At 33.7% G+C, this 25,024-nt stretch overlaps 1 protein-coding gene across 5 annotated transcripts in view; it reads right to left on the reverse strand.

The window, feature by feature from the left end:
• Positions 1-25,024, reverse strand: part of LOC140664840 (limbic system-associated membrane protein) — a 142,675-nt gene that overhangs the window by 62,360 nt on the left and 55,291 nt on the right. For all 5 annotated transcript variants that reach the window (XM_072890355.1, XM_072890354.1, XM_072890353.1 and 2 more), the window contains one exon: positions 10,760-10,837. The gene's annotated coding sequence lies outside the window, so the exon portion shown is untranslated. The remainder of the gene's footprint in view (positions 1-10,759; positions 10,838-25,024) is intronic.

Consider the following 25,024-nt stretch of genomic DNA (forward strand, 5'->3'; position numbering starts at 1 on the left):
AATGTTAAAGAAAATTCACAAAAAAAATTATCAATAAATTATCAATAAGCATTTAATTTCTCTAAACGCTATTATATAATTATATAATAATTTAACAAAATATGGTGTAATAAAAATACTAAAATCACGACGCGCATCTCCGTACTGTCATTATTGACATGGCGAATATCATAGCTTTTTTCGAAGCCGCGACTCGGATGTCGCTTGTTAAAAGCGCGGAAATTCCAGTCAGTTTTCGACAGAATTCGACGCTGGACACACAACGGAGCGTAAGCGAATCCATCGTGAAACTTGGACCGTAGCGCGTTCTGCTCTACATGCTAATATCTGTCCACTGAATATCAAGGCGACATGCTCGAATATTAAATCGCGGAACTCTCGGGACAAACTCTCGGAACACGATGCCCCATCTCTCGCTCATTCTCGCGAGAAGGTATTCGATGATGAAAGGAGATGGAAAGCTGAAAGATGGACGTCAAGCTGACAAGTATGAGAGAGCCCGATATCGGACTAACGAACCGCTAGTTTGTACGGTTGCAGCGGTTAGGTTTCATCCTAACTTCACATGCGTGTCAGACTACATGTCATAAGCTTTATACCATATTACAGCATATTATGCAAATTGTACCGTCGTTTTCGTACTTGAGTTTGAGTATGATAATTAATCTATATATATTAATCCGATAAATAATTTATATTAATTTGTCATATTTTTTTATATAAAAAATAACGCGATGACATGTATAAATGATGTAACAATATTTTATGCAATATTCTTTCGTAATGAATTTTATGAAAATGAGAAATAATATCATTCTAAATAATGCATACAGTTGCTTCGAAAAATTCATTGATTTAGTCGACAGAACACGTCGTTATTCTCTGAACAAGATTACGAAAAAGTTTACGTGAATTTTCCGTTGTTGTCAGGAACGACAGCTTTGCGCACTGCATTACTAGACAGCGAACTAGCTTGCACTTCCGTAATACCAACATGACGAATTACGACTGATGAAGATGTTACTTTACTATTGTTAGAACAATCCTATCTACCTAATATCTACTATCCGTCCCTCCGTGCACTTTAGGCGGTGAGATATTAATCTTGTCGGATGTTCTTGTAATATCAAATAACATCAAATGTTACATTAACATTATCATCGCGTACAGCCGAATTTGATAGTCGAAAACGAATAGAATTTCGATATATTAATAATATATTAATTCGATTCGATATGCCTACTAAATAAGCGAGTGAATATTATTGACCGCATTATATATTGAATAATCGGATATCGATATATCGGATGTAGTGATATACTCATTCTTGATAGATGATGGGTTTAGCACGGCGAGGATGTGTATCATCGAATTAACAGAAGCAAACAAATTTGCACTCTCTCTCTCTCTCTCTCTCTCTCTCTGCACTATGATATGGCGCCATGATAAATTACATCCAGTGTGTCGGTAGCATTGTTCTACAGACGATCGCTATCTATTGCGTGTAATCCATTCTTGAATGGCTTGCGCAGTAGGTTATTAATCTTTCGCGAGAGTCGTGTCGCAGTGAACAACGTTTTTTAAGTAAAAAAAAAAAAAAGCGTGAAATTTCTTCAAATATTTTTTCGAAATTTCTAAATTTTTTTTCTCAACCGAAATAACTCTTTAGAATAACTACGAGCATTTGAGATAACGTTTCATCCACGGAAATGGAGAGACTTTGTACAATTTCTCTTCCGAAGTAAATAACCCGACATCGTGAGAAGACGGTACTCGCATATGATGCGGGATGCTATTGTAAAGCGACACGCAGAATGCCCTTGTGTCGTTCTACAGTTTGCAGAAATATAAAATTAGAATAGCCCAGGGGATGGACCGAGAAGTCGGGAAAGGAATGGTATAATTCAAATACGAGAAAAAGATGAATGCTAATGAGGGAGAGCCAGCTGCAGCTGAATGAACGGAGGAAAAACAGCGCGAAAATGTAATATACGTTCGCATCGAGTCGAATACGACAAACGAGGAGCAGTCGCGGAGACGATGCGATCCTGCCGATGATAATAATATGCGTCCTGGAAAATTACATTCTCGTTATACTTCGTGGAGCGACTAAATGTTGCGCGGGTGGAGCTCGAGCGAAGAAGCTTGGGAGCGGATGCGACCAAGTGGCGGCAGCTGGGAAAACGTGAATGTATTTGTGAACGCACATTTGTCGTGACAATCTCGGTCTTATATGGTAACAAAAAGAGGAATCGAAATGTCCGAATGGAGCCGTTAAAGTGGTTCTTAAACTGTTTGAAAAAAAAAGAAAAAACCTGAAAAGAGCCTTGTAGTAGATTGCCTTGTTAAATCAATTCTTACAGTTCGCTAATTATTTCACGCCGTATTAAAATTAAAAATTTTTATCATGCAATATGATTAATTATAATATATATATATATATTATATTACGTAAGAGGTAGTCGGAATTTTGAAAAGAAAAAAAATTATTATTGAGCAACGCAGTTTTCTTAATTAAATCGTTGATTATTCTACGATTCGTAATTATTAAGAGTATACATAATTTCAGTATAATTTTACTGCTTTATGTATCAAGTCTTTGTATAAAGTTGCGTAAAAATTTTACACACATGGGTTTTTTCTTTTCTTCTGTGATATCCAGAAGAATGGATCGATAGACAAGATTTTCGCTATTTGGCAACAGTACCGTAAACATTGTGGTATTCGTCCCGGAAATCCGTGAGTGGAAAATTCGGTCAACGGATTGAATTTCGTTGCCAAATATGTCAGTGGTCTCGAATAACGAGAACATGTTACTTTTGGGAACATGTAACTAACTGCTGGAATTGTTCGTTGAGAAAATGCCGTCAGAAGTAAAGTATAAAAATTAAGTAAAAGAGTAAATAAGAACACAATAGAAAATATAAAATAAATCGACGCGCTGAGGTGAGTCGAATTGTTGTATGCAAGCGAGTGACGTTAAAACGTTTGCGCGAGATCAGTTTGACTGAAAAAGAACTTTTCACATTGCACGAATGCCCTCAAATTGCTCGATAATCCTCAGGATTCTCAGATTGAAGGAAAAAGTTTTCACCCTGATCCGGAAAGGGTTCTTTGGATCCCCGTGTGAAGGGATTGGAAGAAAGAGATAGATTACGCCTTTGCCAGACTTTCTCGGCAATTTGTATACGCATACCAACGAATGAATCGCGGCTATTAAGAGTCGTTACGAATCGGAGTAAGCGTTTTGTAAGCACGGATTATAGATGACCCTTCCCGAGTCGCCAAGATTTTGTAACTTCGCAAGTACCCTCTCTCATTAATCATGGGCGATACTTGTCAATAGAAAGTTTAGGTGGGCAACTGAGCATAGTTAGAGTATCCGCTTTGTTAATCGATAAAGAGCTTTTAGATAAAACTACAAAGCGATCCCGCCTCCGAAGAAGTCGCCCTCGAGCGAGCAAGTTTTATTCACGAGCAGATATTCAATTAAGCAAGAAGACTGAAGCGCAGGAGGATATCGTCGTTGTAAAGCACTTCTGATTAATTGTGACAAGTAACGCGCGCATATTCCAGTAAAAATGTAATGAATCACAAAACTTTCAACTAAGGAAATATGTTGAGAAGAATTGATTTTTTTCTCACGTTTTTACGTAGACGTGATAAAATTGGGACACTGGATTTATCGCGTGACAGTTCAAAATTTAACTTTCGTGTTACACGTTTTATTCAGAGGCTGCGTAAAGAGACTGAAGATTTAATGTTAATAATCAACTCTCGAAACCGCAGCTTAATATATGCGCTATGGTTTTCATTTTATGTCTAATGTAAAACGAACGTGCGAAATGACTCGCGAATATTAAAACTTGTTAGAAATTCAAGAATCGCTCGCATTTTTCCGCTGGCTGTTGCAGTAAAAAGCATGCGGGAGCATTAATGCTGGTCGACGATAATAGACGGATAAGAAATCTTTGCGCGCGTACAAACTTGGTGGAAAGCTGATCGTTGAGTTATTTTTCCGAAAACTGGGACGTTAATGGATCTAAAGTATAATGATTTTCTGTTCCCTTATATATTTTCCGTTATGCGGAACCTTTATCAAAATATATTGCAAATATAATAGTCGGACTTGAACTCGTAAGCGATAATTTAGAAGAAAAAATACATGAAAAATATCATTTCACTCATATTAATTACAACATTTATTTTTTATTACATTCAATTTATGCGATAAATATAGATGTATTTAAATATATATATATATATATATATATATATGTATTTAACAGATATAAATATATTTGTTAAAAAAAGATAAATTCATTATGTCAATTATCATATCATTTTGTATTATAGCGTGCATTTTAAATAAATGTGTGATCCTTTTTATATGTATAAATGTATATATAGTCTATTTTATAAATAAAACCACATTATATATTCGGAAGTAAGATCTTTGCATAAGTTTTGCATAAATTATGTAATCCCAATAGCGCGCGAAGAATACAAACGTAAACTCTAGGCCGCGTTTGCGCCTTGCGGGAAGTTTGCACTGCACTCGAACGGAGTTTCCTGTGAGCGATTATTACAAAGCGTGGAACGCGTGGAATATTAATTGACATCAAAATAGCGGATTCGCTCGATTTAGTATCGACGTGAAATTTCACGCTCGCGCGACTCTCGCGTACAAACTCTCCGGTTCGTCGCCGGCTTCCGACGCTGCAGCTTTCGAAACTAACGACGTTAATGGACGTTAAATGTAATGGAGGGCTAATTATATAACGACGTGTACCGGGTTGTATTTTTCCTCTCGTTGTAACGCAGTCCGCGTGCGGTTATACCGTTGTGCCATAAACTCGTGACATAATGGCATACTATGTTCGAGCTAAACGTTGCGGCGAATAACGTCTCGCACCTGCGTTACACACTGGGAGAAAAAAATAATTTCTGATTATTATAATTTATACTTCATTTTTGGCGACAACTATATTTACGAATATTATGCATAATGTATCATTATCAACATCATAGTATAATACTATATAAAAATAGGAACCTCAACTAGTAATTTTTTTGATACCACGCTCGGGGCAACCGACCCCGACGCACCATGCGACACGCTCTCTCTTTTTTTCTCCTTTTTATTTTGGTTGTTTACTCTTAACGAGCCTCGTAATTTTGATTTAACCTTGCCGCCGCCGCATGCGCAACCGCAACTTTTCTGTTGCCCGCATTTTACTCGAATCGCAACGTCAATAATGCCACGCGCTCTTGGAAGGCTTCCAAACTCGCTCGGCGCTCTCCGCATATCGCTCCAGGTTAATTCCAATTTATAGTTTACCACGCAAAACCATATAAATATATATGCGAGTTCTTGAGCATCCTTGGCTTGGACAGGTCTTTTCTGACAAAATTTGTTTATCGGAGAAAAAAAAAAAAAAAAAAAAAAAAAAAACGCAGGTGTCGCGTTCACGCTTGCTCAACGACTTCCTCTCACGATTGTTGATTGATCAATTATCTCTTTTTCATCACAGCTGGAACAATGGCAATGATGTCATTGTGATCGACTAACGATGATATACGAGGTCAGTGTGTCGTTATTAGCCCAACCGCGCGTTGCAGTAACCCGTACTCATTGGATATCAACGTCAGTGTCATCTAGGTCGACTCGTCTTCGATCTAACGCTTCTTTGTAATCCAAATATCAATAAAAATGCAGTTATTGTAACAAGCATCCATCTTTTATCCCGTATCCTCGTTTATTGACACGTGGCAAATCCATTCGCCGTGCACTGTCATTCACGTAATGCCATTCTATAAACGTCGGGTGCTACGTGCACCGACATTGTTTAATAAGAGATGAGCTTTCCGCACGATGAGACTCTTTCAATTTTGATCAGAGCGGGCGTTGTACGATGATGCCATAAAAACGGCAATCGATGAGAGGAAGAAATGCATTATTTAAAAGATAAATCAATAGGATCGTTTACCGTTCGTGGAAATATAATATTGTATCAAATATATTGAAATAAAATCTTTTTAAATATTAAATATAAAGCACGTAAACAATTTATCCATTGACTTTATGTATATATCTTTCCATCATAAAACCTTCATATCAGACAGATAATAATTAATGAATATTCATATATTGTTGCAATAATCTATTAGGATTATACGCGATATTATATATCAGTTATCTGCAATCAATTTACTCAAAACAATATTTTGCTAACGTAGATAGATTTCTAGATGACTCAATTAAAATTTATCGCTACTTTTTGTATCTGTTAGAACATTGTTTGTCACGTATAGAATTTATAGCAGCAATATTCTAGCAACTTCTAAAAAAATTTAGATCCCATTGCCAAATATTAATCACAAATATAATTGTCTTTGACAATAGGCCTTAAAGATAGGCATCGCAGAAAAATTTTTTGTCTAAATTAGGGTAAACTCGGATAAGATGGCTATAGTTTTTTAAAATGCAAAAAACATACTTTTATTTTTGTTAATTTTTAATAGTGTTTGGCATATTATTTTCACTGAAGCTTAAATTACGTAATATTATTGAAATTAAAATGAAAATATTTAATAGAAATTTTAGATTATCAAAATAGTACGACATAAGCATTGGCCATTTTACCCAACTTTTAAGGAAAAGATGGCCCTAGTGACGGAAAGATGGTCACAATATATTTATAAAAAAATAGTGAAAAAACGAAAATAAAAATTATAGGTCATATAACAATTTACATATCTTTATAATATGTCTAACGTCTATTACGATAGCTTAACTGTAATTTATTCGACGTTATAACAGTTTTTAGTGGACAAATGAAAAACTTTGCAGGTAGTCAAAAGTATTGAAAAAATTACAGCCTATGGCCATATCATACCCTAGTTTATCCTACACTAATAGTACAGATATAAATTCTGTCTCTGTGATTTAAATTGATCAAGTGCAAAATGTATGCAGTATCACAGTATTTGCTAATAATTTATCTGTTTCAGTTAATTTTCTACACCTAGAAAATTTTTGTTCAAGTTGCAAAATCATTTTTTTGAGTGTTATCTTTTCGTATACTAGATATCAAAATTCGAGATTATATTTCATGAAAATTTCTAATTTATCTCGTGAAAATCTCACCTGTGAAATTGTGGGACTTGCGTAATGCGTTTCGTAATTGCGCCTGAAATAATCCTTATTACCGTGGTTGTAGATAAGTGCTACCTCTTCCTCGACTAATACACGTAATGCTGTCGATAACGGTAGCTATCGTCAGGAAGATGGGGTACGGTGCCGCGCTGGTGTGATGGAGGTTATCAGCGATATTACACTCACGCTGCCTTGGCATCTCCACCATAGTAGCTCGTTCATCGTGCGCCCTCGATAATGGACGGGCAATACGACGCATAGTATGCGTCGCAGTGCATAATTTACGCGCAAGCCACGACGATACTCGGTTAGATGCCTTTCTACAGGTCAGGCATACTCGTGGACAACCCTTCAGGAATTTCTAATCGGTTACCGCTACGCGATACACCCGGCGTGAATTCGCAGGCATTCGATCTCTATCGCGCTTCCTAGTCATTAATGCGGTATCCAAATACCAAAATACTATTCGTAAATTGTTTGACGCTCGATTGGAATTCAACAGGGCTCGTAAGGTTTCAATTTTTCCAATCGTTTACGTTTTCAAAAACAATCATTCTTCTCTACATTAGAGAATATAGCTTTTCGGGCCTCGCAAACACAGAAAAAATATTCTTGTTTTGAAAATATCTTCGGTCTCGATATAAATCTTGAAATAAAATTATTTAGCGTTAAACAAATTGCTTGTTTCGAAAACATTTAATAAAGTTTTACCAAAAAATATTATATTTTTTATTATTTAAGAATAATAAGTTTCATAAATAGAAACAAAATTTGGATGGATAAATAGTATTTAAATCAATAAATTATTATAATAAAATTAGGATAATAATATTATATTCTTGAGATTAGATTATTATAATATTAAAATAAAATTGAAATTTGAGATTATCAAATCTTTCTAAGAAGATTATACAATATATTGATGCTTGTGAAACAATATACTCATATAATCTTCTTAGAAACTTGATAATGTTAAATTTCAACAACAATAATTATGTCATTTTAATATTATAACAATTATCTCAAGAACATTATTATTTTAATTTTATTATAATTATCTCTCTATTTATATAAATTTTAATTTGATACTAATTTTTTTATGTATTTGTCTGTTTGTTCTTCAAGTTGTAAATTTTAACACGAAATTAAAACAAGGCAATTGCCTATACGTAAACATTCAAATTTGTCAAACTCCAATTTGTCTTTCGATATTTCGCGATTTTCTGACAAACATCTTACTGCGCTGAAAAAAAAAATAATATTGAATCAACAACATCATCGTAGTTGAAATTTATTTTATTAATTCAACAACATTATTACTCAAATTAATATGCCACGTATTGATTTGATTAATAATATTGTTGAATTAATAAAATAAATTTCAACTACGATGATGTTGTTGATTCAACATTATTATGTTTTTTTCACCGTGCGTGTTAAATAAATATAAAATTAAGATAGAAAATAAAAGGCATAATCAGACGCTAGCTTCTACAGATTATGTCCTTTCGTGAGGTAGAGATAGAGATTGAATAGGTTGTGTAAGATTCCTCGGAGAGTCCTGAGAGCAGGATTTGGCACGAATAGATGTTATCACACTCACGCAACTCGCGTTTCGGATTCAAGATTCGAGAGTTTCGGTCGCAATGCCGATTTACAGATTATAGGAGCAAGTTCTGGTCCTTCCTCCAGAACCTAATGTCGCGTCCGTGTAGTAGATGTCCCCGTTCGGAGATCTGCTCGTTTAACTCACCGGGATCCGGTTGGCCCGAGCAATTCGACATGACACTCACGAGAGCTACGCCTCCCCGGGGACGGTGAACCAAATCAACGGCGATGTGCAAGACCGATATCCGGTGACCCGCGTGCGTGGAACGTCGACCATCCGAATAACTATACGCGCGTGGATACGCGCATTAACGGTGCACCGGCAATTAAGGTAATGGCCGGATAATCGTCGCGCTCGATTGCATGAGGAATTTTTTAGAGTATTCGAACCGTATTACGCGACGTCGCGTCGCGTTCACGTTATACGGAAGATCCCGGCTTTATCCCTATTTTAATCCGGCTACGGTCGATCTTTAATTTTAATTGCAGGCTCATCGTTACGAATTTATAGGCGATTGGATTATTATTGCGTTATCACGCACACACACACGTGTCTGCGCGCGCGCGCGCGCGACATGAAATGTAATACGCGCGTCTTAATCGAGTTACGTGCGATGATATATCATATCGGTGACACGATCGTGGTTATTTTACAGTTCTGCATAGATTGATACCGCGATAACGGTAGAATTATTGATGCCTGCTAATGTAAATGCGGATTCGCGTTGCACACGTGCGGTGTGCATCTAGATCGAGTTACCGAGGATGTATAATATTGCAGATGCACGTGCATTAATAGGACCAACAATTAGCTTAATCGGTCTTTATGGCTGTACCGCAGGGAGGTTTCTTAATTGCCTGACGATATTACAAAAAAATGTGGCGTTTCGTGAAATTACAGCCATCATCATTATCTCGATTACGTGATCTTAATACATGAAAACGTCACCCATTTATGCGACGGTATAAACGTTAAAACGATAAAAAATGCAATTATCTTGTGATAATTGATTACTCTCTTGATTAATCTTCTGTGTTATTGCCATTCTCGTATCGTGCATTAATCTAAATAAACTGATATTAATCAGTCGAAACACCGATGTAGTTAACCGTTGCGTGTAGTAATCGAAATGTTACGTTGAGTAATTAGCGGCAAAGCTCAGGTATAATCAAGCGTCGTCCGCGAACAAAGCGGCGATGCATAAATACGCGAACGGAATCATTGCAAGCACGTCGACGTAAATATTTATGTGCGTATCCATTATATACATATATGTATATGCATATACATATGTATATGTTTAGCTAACTTTCATAAAACATTACCGGTACACGGTTTTATTAACGTTTTTAAGTGCGTTGATAAAATCAAAAATTAATGTAATAACATTGCGCAAGTTCGTTGCATCTTGCATATATATATATAGGAAAAAATCTCGTTAAGATTAACTGCGAACGCGACCGTTCATCTCGATATTCGGGAGAGATATGTCGCGTACCATCGCGGACATTAGTCGACGCGAAATTACGATGCCTAAATACGTTCAACTTTTTATTCGCGCGCTGATATTTGGCGAATTCGCACATACGAATTATGCGTAAATTCCGCATCGTGATTTTTAATTGGATTTACCCCGATGTAACAAGGTAATGTAGCGCGCCCCCAATTCTTTATTATCCTGCCCTACGTTAACGCGTTTTTCCAATCGAGGCTTCACCGCGGCAATTTGCGTCACTCGAAACGACAATTTGCGCGCGCGAGGCTGGCAACTGATTAGTCGCTTTCGCATTGATTACCGGTCGTAAACGGACCATACGAAATTTCGATCACGTAGACGCGCATCTGTATGCAACCGGCCGGTTCGCACATACGCGCATTAGCGGGGCCCACCTCGGAGAATTCTAGATGATACACGACGTGTAAATGTCACGACAATGAATCCTTGACCAAAATCGAGGGCAATTAAGTCGAATAATTGACGTTCTACTCACTGCATGCTGGATGCTGTGGAGCTCGCCGGGACGTCCTTCAAGATCCTTGCGTGAAATGCAACACCTCATTCCATTGAACTGCAAGAGAGAAAAGGGAAAATTAGCGTAAGGTGTGATGTACAATGTACAGCGAAATTGACATTAAATGGAGATATGCAGAGTTGGAAAAGTTACTTTATAAAAATAACTCGTTACCGTTACCGTTAAACGATTTGTTACAATTTCCGTTACTTTTTTTTTTATATAAAATACAAACTTTACATAAAAATTTTTTTAATGCACAGGAAAAAAATAAGTGTCAAATTAAAAAACTTATATACTCATATAAACGCGTTCATTGTTTCATATATACGCAACAATTTATAATCTTCTTGGAAGAATTAAAAAATCTTAAATTTTAACAATATTATAATGTTATTTCAATATTACAATTGTCATTTCAAGAATAAAATAATTATTTCAACTCTAAGAAAATTATAATCTTCGATTTGAACATGTGTTATTTTCTATCCAACATTTTTTCCTCTCCATTCAAGAAAATTATTCATAAAATAACAAGAATATATTTTTCTTAGTTGAACTATATAAAATGTCTTCATCCAAGCAAATTTTTTTTATTTAACGCAATATAATCTCATTTACATTTTGAAACTAAAGATAATTGTCAAAATAAGAATTTTCTTTTTTTCTGTGTACAAGATCAAATTTTTACTAAAAATTTTTGAACATTATTTTACAGTAAAGTAATCAAAATAATATAATTTTTTGATAGTGATCTCACTATTGATATAAAGTGTGTAATAATTTTGATAATAATAAATTATTTTAAATAAGAGAAACTTTTGAAAAAAGAAGTGTAAACAAGCTTTCTTAAACACTTTTAGATTCTGTAAATGTAAATAAAATAATTTTCTTATTGTTAGTTTACTTTCAATAGACTAGTAAATATATGGTAAAATCGCTTTCTTCGCATCTTTTCAATTTTTTTTATTTTAAAATTCTAACACGATACGATAATTTTCATCGAATTCTTGACTAATCATTGAATTATCTGTCTACTTAAATATTTTTTTACAAAGTAGACAGATACTAGAAAAAGATGCCAGCAGTTTCCAAATATGTGATACTGCGTTTCAATACTCTTATCAATCTTAAGTTCCATTTCACGCATATATGTACACGTATCTATAGTATATAAAATGCGCGCATAAGCATGAAACGAAAAATATCTATGTTTCTTTATTTGAAAATTACATTCGAAAAAAGTATAGTATATTTGAAAAAAATCCTACACTGTACAGAAAGGTCAAAAGACATCTTAAAGATATTTAAAAGATAATAAGACGTCTTTAAGTTGTCTTTTAAGCATTTTTTAAAGATATGTGCCGTCTAAAAGTAACTCTTAATTTCGTTATTCGTTATCGAAAAATGTAACAAAGTTACTTTTTCCGTTACAAGTAACGTGTTACTTCCCAACCCTGGAGATATCTCTGATCGAATTATAATATTAATATTCGCAAACATCAAAAGGAATTGCGGAAGGATAAAGTGTAAATCTATTTTATATATGTTGGTTCTTAATTCGCTCTCTGGGGAGGAAGGGAGAACGATCTTTCGACTGATATAAATCAACGTCGCTCGTATGTAGTAACTTTCAAGTATCCTTCCGAGTAAAAATTATTGGCAGGCGAAAGCTGCGTGTATCGCATTTGCGCCGATGTGGTTGTACGAGAACCGTTCGATATATCTTGCTGTTAAACTAGGATATCTTACAGGATGACGTGGCTGACGTGACTCTCATCGAGTCGAGTCGTCTAGGGAACTGTTATACGCCATATTTACGACAACCAACTCAACAGAATTTTTTATATTCTCTCTCAATATTACAGAGAGCGAGAATAAAAAAAATTGCTTAATTATTTCCTGAGATCAGATTTTTTTCTATACATTAATTGCTATTTTTACTACGACAAATATTATTATTCGTTTTAGTCAATAAAGTACTTAATACTTTTAATAATAAAGTGTAATAATGGCGCGTATAATAATGGATCATGAAAACAGCTGCGCAGCGTACTTAATAGCGACTACGCGTTAAGCCGAAAACACCATCTTCAACAGCACCCATCTAGCTCCTATAAACCTCTAACCTCTGCCATTGTTGACGGAGAAGCGTAAACTTACTCCGGAGCTTTGATGGACTACTTTTAGAGAGTGTGGGCTGAGTAGCCACGGTGCTCACAGTGTGTTAAGTAGGGTGGACTGAAAGATAATGGGGATTATCCGTGTATCATAATCATCATTAACTTCACGAATTTGCGCATGTGATTACACATGTATGTATAAAGTAAGTCTTACATTTTGGTACTTTTAGCATGAGATATATATATTTTTTTTTTTAATGTATGTGAAGCTGACGTCTCAGTTTGTAGAAACTTATTAATTGTTTAGAGTTCTGGATTTATTTTTAACCCTTTTACTTCGTACTGTTGTTTTTGGCACCATCTAACTGTACAAATGGGTCAGGATATTTTTGATAAGTTTATTAATATGTAAAAGTGTTTTAAAAAGATCTGAAAAAAATTATATATCTTCTTTGAGTATTCTGAATAAAGACTAAAGTAATAAATTTGAAAAATAATTCATTTAAATGTATTATTTTTATGATTATTCGTTTTCAAGAAATTGACGTTGAAAAATCATGGACAAAAATAACCCACCAGTACGGAATAAGTGTATATAATTCCTTAATAATTCTTGAAATTCTTGATAGATTAAATAAATAGTTTGTCCATTAAACAAAAACAAAAAATGGTTCGGGACAAACTGAGACGTCAAGTTTACGCTACGTCTCACTTTGTCCATCGCTGATTCTTTTAGTATTTTTTGGCAGATTTTAAGTAATTGAGAGTGTCACAATAATTCTATACATAAAAATTATTAGAATATTTATTAAACAAATTAGATCGCCCAAAATGTTATCAAGGTAAAAAGCTACTCGTATTTTGATAGTTCTATCAACTTTAAATGATTTCATGTTAAATCGAGATTTATTCCGTAATTAATTTTAATTTTTAGCGAAAGTTTTATGCGTAAAAATGATTGGAATATATGTATTTATTAAACAAATTAAATCGCTGGAGATGTCAAACGTATAAATCCCGAGGTGAGACGCTAGTCGTATTTCGATGAGTCTATCTACTTTAAATGAGACTTTGTGTTATTCTGCAATCAATTTTAATTTCTAGCAAGAGTTCTCTGCGTATCAATTACTAGAATATTTATTAAACAAATTAAATTATCTGACACGCCGGATGTATAACACGAAATCTCATTTCATAACATGAAAGTTCACTTAAAGTCGATAGTATTATTGAAATACGACCATTGTCTCACCTCGGTACTTTACAGCGTCTCGAGCGATTTGATTTGTTCAATTATAATAATACTCTAATCATTTTTACGGACAAAACTTTTTGTAAAACTATTGTAAAACTCTTAAGCGCTAATTTAACCTAACTCCTCACACATAGGAATTAAATATGATATATCTAATTAATTATAAACCCACCAGTAGACCCGCTGCTTTTTTCTCATCTTTAATCTATTCATCTTTCTATCAAAGATCCTTTGATGATGGATGATCCATGCAACTGAATCAGTTAATTGTTTAATCAATTATCACTCACGAAAATCACGATACTTCAAATTCAACAGTACTTTTTTTGACACTAATGCACATTTATTTATTTAGATATCATTATGATATCTAATAATAGATGCCGAAAATCAAAATTTGTACGGATATTCATTTTACGCGCGACGATGCACGTATATATTTTCGATCAAATATCAATTATCAATATATACTCACTCGTATAATTATAATAATCGCCTGATACTTTTATTCAGCACTTCCAGCGATATTTATGCGCGCTAATCTACTCGAGAGACATTTATCGTATTATTCAGTATCACTCGCGACATTAAAATCCACACATCTGCAATGTATTGTTGTCCGATATTTATTCTCGGCATTTTCGTAATTCGTATGTATGATGACCACTCTACAGTAAATGTAAAAATGCGCGTACATATTCGTAACGCTGTCATGATCATTCAACGATTGGCATTTTGATATCTAGCAGAGACACAGTACGCGAGATTTATACAAATGGCTAAAGGAGATAGAGGCAACACTCGACAAAGCTTTGACGGGATAACTTGAAACAAGCACACTCGTCTAGCACTGCAGACGCAATTTATTTGCATATAACACGATCTCGCGTCCGTCCTTTCCCTCAATTTCGAGACTCGTCTGCCGAGGCTCCATGTTTTTGTTCCAACAGAACGCTTCGCGATACACGTGTCTTTTGACGTATGTACGTTTATGTTGCGTATATTTTCGCGGCGAGACAATTGCAGGAATAAAATCGTCACGACTCACGCAGCGATTGAATCTCGATCCTTGTCTTTCGATGTTGATACATTACAACGTTCGATATGGCGGTTATTAGATGACTAGAGCAAAAACTCGATTATACTACGGGGTTCGGACGTTACTCGTCAAGGCGTTCGTCGAAGAAGGAAACTTGATAAAATGTCTATTAAACGTGATATCGATCACTATTATTCGCGAGGTTGTTAATCTCAATCTAATCACGACATCGATATTTTTTGCTTGACGATCTCCCGAAATATAACTCGCAACGGTTACCACTCGACGACAAGCGACAAGCTTTTCAAGGACCAATCGTCACGGTTTCCGTTGTCATTCAGGACGAAGCATTTTAGTTCGCGCACTTTCATATTCATCCAATATCAAATATTGATTCCCTTAAATTCAACATTTCCATAACTAGTATCGTAATCAAAATAAATGTCTGATTTCTATTTTAGTGATGAGATTTTGCTCCCATTTTTTGTGCATACGCACGCACGTGACGGTTAATATCAAGTAAAATAATTAATACGCGATTAAAATATGCGAAGAAACGTGCAAAAAATTTCTGCAAAAATTCACATGCCTGTTAAACATATACAAAAAACTCGGTGTGAAACAATTATCCGTCTATCAATTCGGCAGTCGTTCGAAACTTACTATTTGTAATAACGCGGTAAATTATCTCAATGTTGCCTATAAATATCGAAAGATGTAAATTGCGATTGCGCAAACTAATAGACATACTAATATAATTGTTCGTTATTCAATGCGGTATTCCCGACATTTGTTTGCCGCGAAATTTTTCTCTTTCGACTGATAGACGCGAGAAACAGAGATCTTCATCCGGCAGTGATACCCCAGACACTGACCTCAGTAGCGCTGTAGCTGAAATCGTAATACACTTCTCGTTACACATGTACTTCTTTATATTCTTTGTTCCGCAACGAAATAACATAATAGTAATTTCTCTCTACACGAAGAAAATATATAATATTTGTAATCGTGAAATATATTAACATACATACATGTATACACAAAAAATGATGCGTGATATTTTTATTCAATAATGTTATATATATGAATATTGTATATGTTTTATGAAAGGCATCAAAATATTGCATTTATGCAAATATTTTGATGCACAAAAAAATACATAATTGTTAACAAACAATAGAACGAATACGCAACTTATTATCTTTATAGTATATAAATGTGCACAATTAATTTATTATAGACGAGCAGAGACATAAGCATCTCACCTCGGTATTTTTTCGAGCATCTGGGGCGATTTAATTTGTTTAATTAATATTCTAATAATTTTTACGCATATATCTTTTTATAGAATTATTTTAGAATTCTCAAGCGTTTAAAATCTGGTATGAAATACTAAAAAAATTATCAGCGGAAAAAGTGAAACGCAACGTTGATGTCTCAGTTTGTCCCAGTTATTTTTTTTTTTTTTGGTTTAATAGCCAGGACTATTTGTTTAATCTATCAAGAATTCTAGAATCATTAAAAATAAAGCCAGAATTCTCAATAATTGATGAATTTTCACGAAATGAGACACCAGTTTTATACACACTTATTGTTAGTACATATATGATATTACAGTTATTAAAAACAATCACGTATTCGTATTTCGCATTTCGTTACATTTGCAATTTAACAAATTCTCATTTCATCACTTAAAAAAGAAATGTGCTTATTATCAATTTTTTGTCATAATACGATTTATTTCTCATATATCACAAGGCTCTCTTGTTATCTTCTTTAATACAAATAAATTGGAACATTTGTCTGCAAGCTTTAAATCGCAAGATAAATGAATTGGACTTTGCACAAAGTTATCGGATATTCTTGCCAACGTAATCCTTCCGTTGCTCAGATTGCCTGTCTGCTGTAGTATAATTTAAATGCACCTACTTCATATAATGAAAACTTTAACAGATGAAGTCAATCTCTTTTAGTTACGATGTGTCGTGTTTCCGATCGTGTTCACAAATTTAGTCGCTTCCTTCTAAAAAATGACATTCTTAAATATACCTATACAGTATATATGTTTTGCACAGGTAATTTTATAATGTTGTATTATTTTATAATTATTGCCATCGTATTTTCTGTTTGCAAACAGAAAATAATATTTTAAGTTATTGAGCAGGTGATTATTATCTTCTGAATAAATTATAAGATTTATATCACAATATTATGTCAAAGTTTATCGATATGGAACAATTATGCAAATCGCTTTTCCCTACTTCGAATAAGATTTATACACAAACTTTCATAAAAATATATATTTCGTTTATTACTTGGAACAAATTCAATCTCATTGAGTTACCCGAGAGTGGGACATAATATTTTTTCCAAATCGTTTTCCGTTTTCCCTTCTCGCCTAAAACTATTCTTAGCGCCGCCTTCATTTTCTTTTATTATTTCCTCTCATCCACAAAACAAGGGTAATCTGATCGGAGAGGATTCGTGTTGAATAATAGTTGCAACATGCATTGAATATTATATTTTTTTACGAAGAGCACACTTCTGTCCACAAATATACGCGAATATTATTTTTCTTGACAATTTGAATGATAATTTTTCGTAATATGTTACTTTTTTATGATTCCATATTTTCCTTAACATGTATAATTAAAAAAGCAAGCTAACAAAATATATGTATATTTTTTAATTATTTATACGGACCTTCTCTCTTTTTTTTTTCTTAATATAATAAAATCTAAAATCTTTGTTATGAGAATTTGCTGTTCATATAAAGTATGCCATTATAAGATCGATGAATTTATTTAATCATTATGTGTCTCCGATAAATCAAGCAGAATTAAAGTTAACAGTATGTCAAAGCGAATTAAATTTTTTTAAAAAGATGTCGATAAATATAATACACATACTTTGTAAATTTATTTGATAAATATGTAATCCATACTTTGTAATTTTGTTCACATTGAGTCTTTTTATGTAATTGGATATTTTATCTTACATTATAATTTAATTATATTTAACTATACATATACATATATACATATATATACACCATATATACAGGGTTTGGAAGTAACGAAGTTATTTGTAACATCATTTACCGTTTATAGTTACTTTTTTTGATAACGAAGTGATAATGGCGTTACTATTTTTTTTGTAACTGTAGCGGTAACTTAGTTACATTTTTTAGTAAAAACGGTAACAAATTTAACAGTTACTTTTATCATTACTTTTTATATCTGGAACCTATTTCCTATTTATGACATATTATATTTTTTATTTTCGTATATTAATCTTCAATTATCAACGGATATTCATATTATAAATTTAAAATTATTATATTAAAGGTTTTAAACAAAATTATGAGAATAATATATCGTGTATTTGACTATATTTATAATTTGAATATATTTATAAATTTAATACAAACTTAAATTTTTTTATTTATACTTTGAATGTTTTAAAATTTTTACCTTATTATTATTTATGGTTTTACAAATTTAAAATAAAAAATTTTAAAAAATTTATTGATATTTTATTAATATTTTACAATAGTTATTAATTTTTTTAAATAAAATATATTACAAAAGTATATTTCTTATTTAATTTCTGATCTCGTTTTAACATTAAAAAACTAAGGAAAAGAGTAATGAATAGTTACTTTTTAAGTAACGATAACGATAACTAGTTCCTTTTGATAATAAGTAACGAATAACGGGAACTAGTTACTTTTTAAAAATAACTTCTCATCCCTGTATATATACAGAGTGCGGCGCTAGAATCCAGATAAAATTCGATTTAAAATTCTCGCTATATTATAATTCTGTGCCAGTTGCGCTACATGGCACTAATATAGACATATATGTGGGTAAAAAGTTCGTAAATAAAAAATAACGGAACACGTGTTGCATAGTGCAGAATACAATTGAAAAACAGCGATAATCGAAAGCCTTTGCGTCGGATACTGCTTGAAATAATTAATTTTTTCGGATACCCCTGATCAATAGTTAAGACATTGTACAAAAGTATACGGCTTCAAAGAAATCTGAAGAAGAATCCGCCACCCCAGCAAAAAAGATACATACACAAAAAAAGTAAGTGTCAAATCAAAAGTTATATACTTATATGAACGCGTTCATTGTTTCATATATACGCAACAATTTATAATCTTCTTAGAAGAATTTAAAAATCTTAAATTTCAACAATATTATAATCTTATTTCAATATTACAATTGTCATTTTAAGAATAAAATAATTATTTTAACTCTAAGAAAATTATAATCTTCGATTTGAACATGTGTTATTTTCTATCCAACATTTTTTCCTCTCCATTCAAGAAAATTATGCTTAAATAACAAGAATATATTTTTCTTGGTTGAACTATAAAATGTCTTCATCCTAGAAAATTTTCTTTGTTTAACGCAATATAATTTCAAGATTTACATTTTGAAACTAAAGATATTGTCAAAATAAGAATATTCTTTTTTTCTGTGTAAGCGGTAGAGAAGTACAAAGACGCTGGAGCTCATAAACATGGAGTTTAAGAGCTGCTTTCGGAGGATCCGGGACATCTCTTCGAAAATTAGCATACACTTTGGAGGTGAGCGAAAGAACTGTGCATCAGATCACTCAAGAAGTGCACAAGATGATGCACCCGCTGATACCATCAGCCATTTGGTGCAAAATTAGCTCTCGGATAACGTCGAGCTCTTTTGGTCCAAGGACTTCTGGGTTTCTAACAGCCCCGACTTGAACTCTCTGGACTATTACGTATCGGGCGTTTTTGAAAGGGTTACTAACAAGTCGAAACAACCTAATATGGCTTTCTTCCGGACCGCTATTGAAGCAGCGTTTACGGACATGGACCGCGCGTATTTAGAGACCGCGTGGGAACGATTCAGGGATCGAATCGAGAGGATAATAACGGCACAGGGAGATTATATTAAATAAAAGGGATTGCGAAAGAACCCACCAACATGTACTCGTATATAAAAACATTTTTTTTTGTATGTTTTATATTGGATTTAATATGTCTTTTTTGAAAAAAACTTTTTTTGTCCAGATTCTAGCGTCGCACTGTGTATATATATAATATATATATATATATATATATATATATATATACTTTTAATTTTAAGATTAACTAAAATGATAAATGATAGTAAGCTAAAAATATATAGAAGTAAGTAGATATTTTTAATAAATAAGATGAATAAAGAAGTGTAGAAGAGTAAATGATAACACTGGGTTTCAGCGAGTATACTGATAAAAAGTTAACGTCTTCTTTTATTAGTACAAAGGAGACGTAAAACCAGAATAGCAAAAATAATGAAAAGTATACAGAGAATAGGAAATACAAAGGAAAAACTGCTGAAGAATTTGCACGCATGTGCGAGCGTACTATTCACATGGCTTTGTTCTATCGAATGGAAAGCAAACTAAAAATTCGAGCAAAAAATTCGTTAAAAAACAATGTTCTACGAGCCCAAAGAGTATGATATTGAATCGATGACGATAGACTTTATCTGATCCAGTTAAGACAAATCGTCCAATTAAATGTCATATTAAATATTCAACGTTTGCAACTCACAATTTGCATAAAGATAAGAGCATAAGATATTTCTTATCCAATAATCGATATGGCATAGCTATCATTGAGTTACATAAACTCTTTTCCCGATGGATGTTTCTTCGCTATCAAAAACATTCCATTTAGTTCAATAATAATATATCAAAAATTGTAATAATTATAATGAATTTTTTGTATGTGTCTGTTTTATAAGTCAGAAAAAATTGTACAATAAAGATCTTGACGTATTCGCAATGTCATATTTAATCTTCTTTATCTATCATCGATGACGCGAGTATGGCGCATCAAGAATAGAACGATATTAGTTTTCCGGGGCATAAAGCAAACCGGAAATCGAAATAGAGGAACATCCGGATGCCTGAATTGTACGAAAAATAGGCGAGTTCCTCCACTCGCTCATCGCATTGCGTTTGTTTTGTTTAGCACAAAGTAAACGATAACGTAAATAGAGGAGTGGACAAGATAAACGAAGATGAGACAGACGGAAAACGGCTGAATCGATTCACGAACAGTCGAGTCGACTCGAAACAGTCCGCTAGTCAGAGGAGGTCCTACGTCCTGTTCGCTTTTGCTTTTGATGTTAGTTTTTAGGAGTCGCGACCGTTCTGTTTAGCAACCGTTCAATCTTCGGATCAATGACTTGAAAGTATCATCCACATACTAGTAATCGTATATGTTGCAGTATTTCTCGAATATCTTGCAGTCTTATCGAACAGACTTACCGTGATTATAGGGTAAACTAGGGTATGATGGCCGTACGGAAAAAAATGACCATAGGCTGTAATTTTTTCAATAATCACTACATAGGGCGCTTTTTTAATCATTATCAAAGATAATCGATATTTACAGTAGTTTATGTGCATACATTGTTCGAAATAACGATATTGTAAATCTTACATCATATTTTTACTTTTGACTACCTGCAAAGTTTTTCATTTGTCCATTAAAAACTGTTATAAAAAATCGTCGAAAAAATTACAGTTAAGCTATCGTAATCAATGTTAGACATATTATAGAGATATGTAAATTATTATATGACCTATAATTTTTATTTTCGTTTTCACCATTTTTTTATAAATATTGTGGCCATCTTTCCGTCACTATGGTCATCTTTTCCTTAAAGGTTGGATAAGATGGCCAATGCTTATGTTGTACTATTTTGATAATATAAAATTTCAATTAAATATTTTCCTTTTAATTTCGATAATATTACGTAATTTAAGCTTCAATGAAGATAATATGTCAAATACTATTGAAAAATAAGAAAAATAAAAGTATGTTTTTTGCATTTTAAAAAACTATGGCCATCTTATCCGAGTTTACCCTAATTCTTCAGATCTCACGGAAAACATACAACATTGTACGCATATGAAAAAATACGTCGTGAATATACTATGTCGCATATCGAGTGGTACATATAATGATAAAAATACACGAGAGAGAGAGAGTTGTATTTGCATTTAAATATTGTCAAAGAAGCACGTACGACTATACGATCTACACTACGAAAAAATATGCGATAGGAACAAATATTTTTTTCTCGTTATATTTCCTTCTTTCTGCGCACTATCGAGATTATTTCGAGCCTAAAAAGAATTACACGCATGTACGGAATAAAACGTGATAAATTTACGTTGATAAGGATTGAAATAAACTTTGTCGTTGCTCTCTCGATGCGATGATCCGAGAAGAGAATCGTGAGATTGAACGATTGAAATTCCTACTTTAAGAGAAATAAAGTGGATTGCGTTAATCTTATCAATCTGTAAGTGATTTCGCATCTGAGAAAACGATAGAGTTAACAGAAACAAGGCTTGTTGAACTCTATCGTCTGATAAAAAGAAACACTTCTTGCGAGTCGAATAAAATTGACACACCGAATTGAAAACTCTGCGAAAAAACTTTTTTTTCGATCATTAAGATTCTTTAAAAGATCCTATTCATCACATATCCAACGCGAATAATTCACGAGTGCATCAAGTATATTTTTGCAAAAAAAAAAAAAAAAAGAAAAAAGAAAAAAAAGGAAGGCTCAAAGTCAAGTCTGCATGAGATACATAAAACTTTACCAACATAAAAGCTTTCCTCTGACACGGAATATATACTTGCGTATCTTGTGCAAATATTATTTTACGAATTAAAAATCGACTTGTAAAAAACCTACTTCAACATATTCGGCGACGACGGGAACTAGATATTTCTTTCTCATCGTAGCTTTTGAAATATTTTTCTCTTTCTGCATATCACACGCTATCTCACATATCCGTCATCCTCTCGGCCATCGCTGTTCGATATTCCCTCTGGCTTCCGAGACTCGGCGCAGATAATCAGCGTAACGCGATTTGTTTTTCCACATTCGTGCCGCAATCCCAGTTCAGTCGATGTCTTTAGTGGAGATTTGAAAAAAAAAAAATCCGTTGGAATTGTGAACGGAGCGCGAGAGAGACTCACGGGATAACGAGGGAATTGCATTAGAGCGCGACTGTACACGTTTGCGATAAAAGTTGTGCCATTGCAACCTCCGTTCGTTCACGTAATTACCAATTATATTTACTTGACAGAAAACAAAAATACGGAAACGTATTTTTCGTAGCGACAATCAATTCGGGCGAAATGATGGCATAGAATTCTGAGAGTTCGTGAATTACATTTCGTTGATATGAAGTCGATAGACAAACAGTCAGCGCAAAAGTTTATTTAATTTAACAAAAAAATGTATTATGTATTCGTATAACTAACAATTTTTGACGAAAAGGATTTGTAAAAATATTTTGTCAAATTATTTTAAGCATCGACGTTTAATTAAGTACTTTTTCATTAATTTAGCTTTCCATTCATGTTAATTACAGCGTGTTATTCCAAGTTTGATCTCAAGTTATACTATATTTCCCCGTTAGCCAGCATGTTCTCTGGAAACTAGTAATTCTGTGCGAAACACACACGCCTTTATCTATTACTATGTAAACGTTCTCAAATACATCATACAAATATTACATATAATAGAATGACGAATATACGATGGAGATTTAAGGGCCTATCGATCCTAGTAACAGTAATTTTGATAATTTTTCGTTACTCGTTAAACAGTTGTCAAACTGTTATCATAAATTAATTACGTATCTAAGGAAGAAAACCGGCAAAGTTTTGACACAATTTTCTTTATTTTTTTTTTTAGAATTAATTGAAATATTTTTTTTTTCCATAACGAGACATTTCATTCCGCTGGAGTCAAGATCTTGCATCGAGAGAGAGAGAGAGAGAGAAAAGAAAAGAAAAGGCAAGGAAAGAATGCTTGTAATCAGCCGTATGACTATGTATCCGGCATGCTCTCATTGTACGCTGTTCTACTTTCTCATCTAATACAACAGGGTCGCGGAAACTTCCGCTACCTCGCGAATCAGTCGTCATTTCGGTGCATGTTGACCAGCTGATAAAAAAAAAAAAAAAAAAAACTCGAGTTCGTACATTTTCCCACTGTAACGGTCAGACAGAAGGAGGCGTAAAAATAAAACAGTCAACGTTATTCCTGCAATGCAGTACGTGCGGCCGCCGACGACACACGCATGCATCTCTGACTCGATGCGATGTTACATAGTAACGTGTGTACTGGCACCTTGATACCCGCGCCGGAGCGTGATGACTTGTGCGAGAAAGCAGCGGGTAGTTCCACCATAGATTGTCATTATCTTGCGAAACGGTTGGAAAAAGATAAAAGGAGAAAAAAAAGGGACCACGGCGCGCTGTTCTTTTACCGTTCGCCAGCTGCTGCAGGTCGCGCGTATCTGCAGTCGCGGCCTGCCGCTCTGAGTATGAAAAGTTACATACGTGCAGATAGGAATTGCCCCTGCCTCCGCACACCGGTGACGTAATCTGCAGGGACACCTACATTTTTAGTCTGTCTTCGTAGTGACATGTAGGAGGGGATATATGCCTCTCTATTTATTCTCGCGCGACCGAAAGTAAAAAGTCGTGGCTGTGCAAGATCACCATTTTTAAGCTAGATAACTGTCCTAGCTGTTTCGATTTTTTCTTAGAATTATACATTTTTGGGAGAAAATTAACTGGGAAAAACGCTAGCGAAACAGTTTTGATAATTACATACAAAATATATCTAGCATGAAAAAAAGACCTTTTGATTGCGATAATATCGAAGAATTACTCAGCAATTATAGAAATTATACCAATAACCATTCATGTGTAATGCGATATGTATATAAAGCTACAATCATATAACAGC

The sequence above is a fragment of the Anoplolepis gracilipes genome, chromosome 4 (assembly GCF_047496725.1).
Source record: "Anoplolepis gracilipes chromosome 4, ASM4749672v1, whole genome shotgun sequence".
NCBI classification, from domain to species: domain Eukaryota; kingdom Metazoa; phylum Arthropoda; class Insecta; order Hymenoptera; family Formicidae; genus Anoplolepis; species Anoplolepis gracilipes.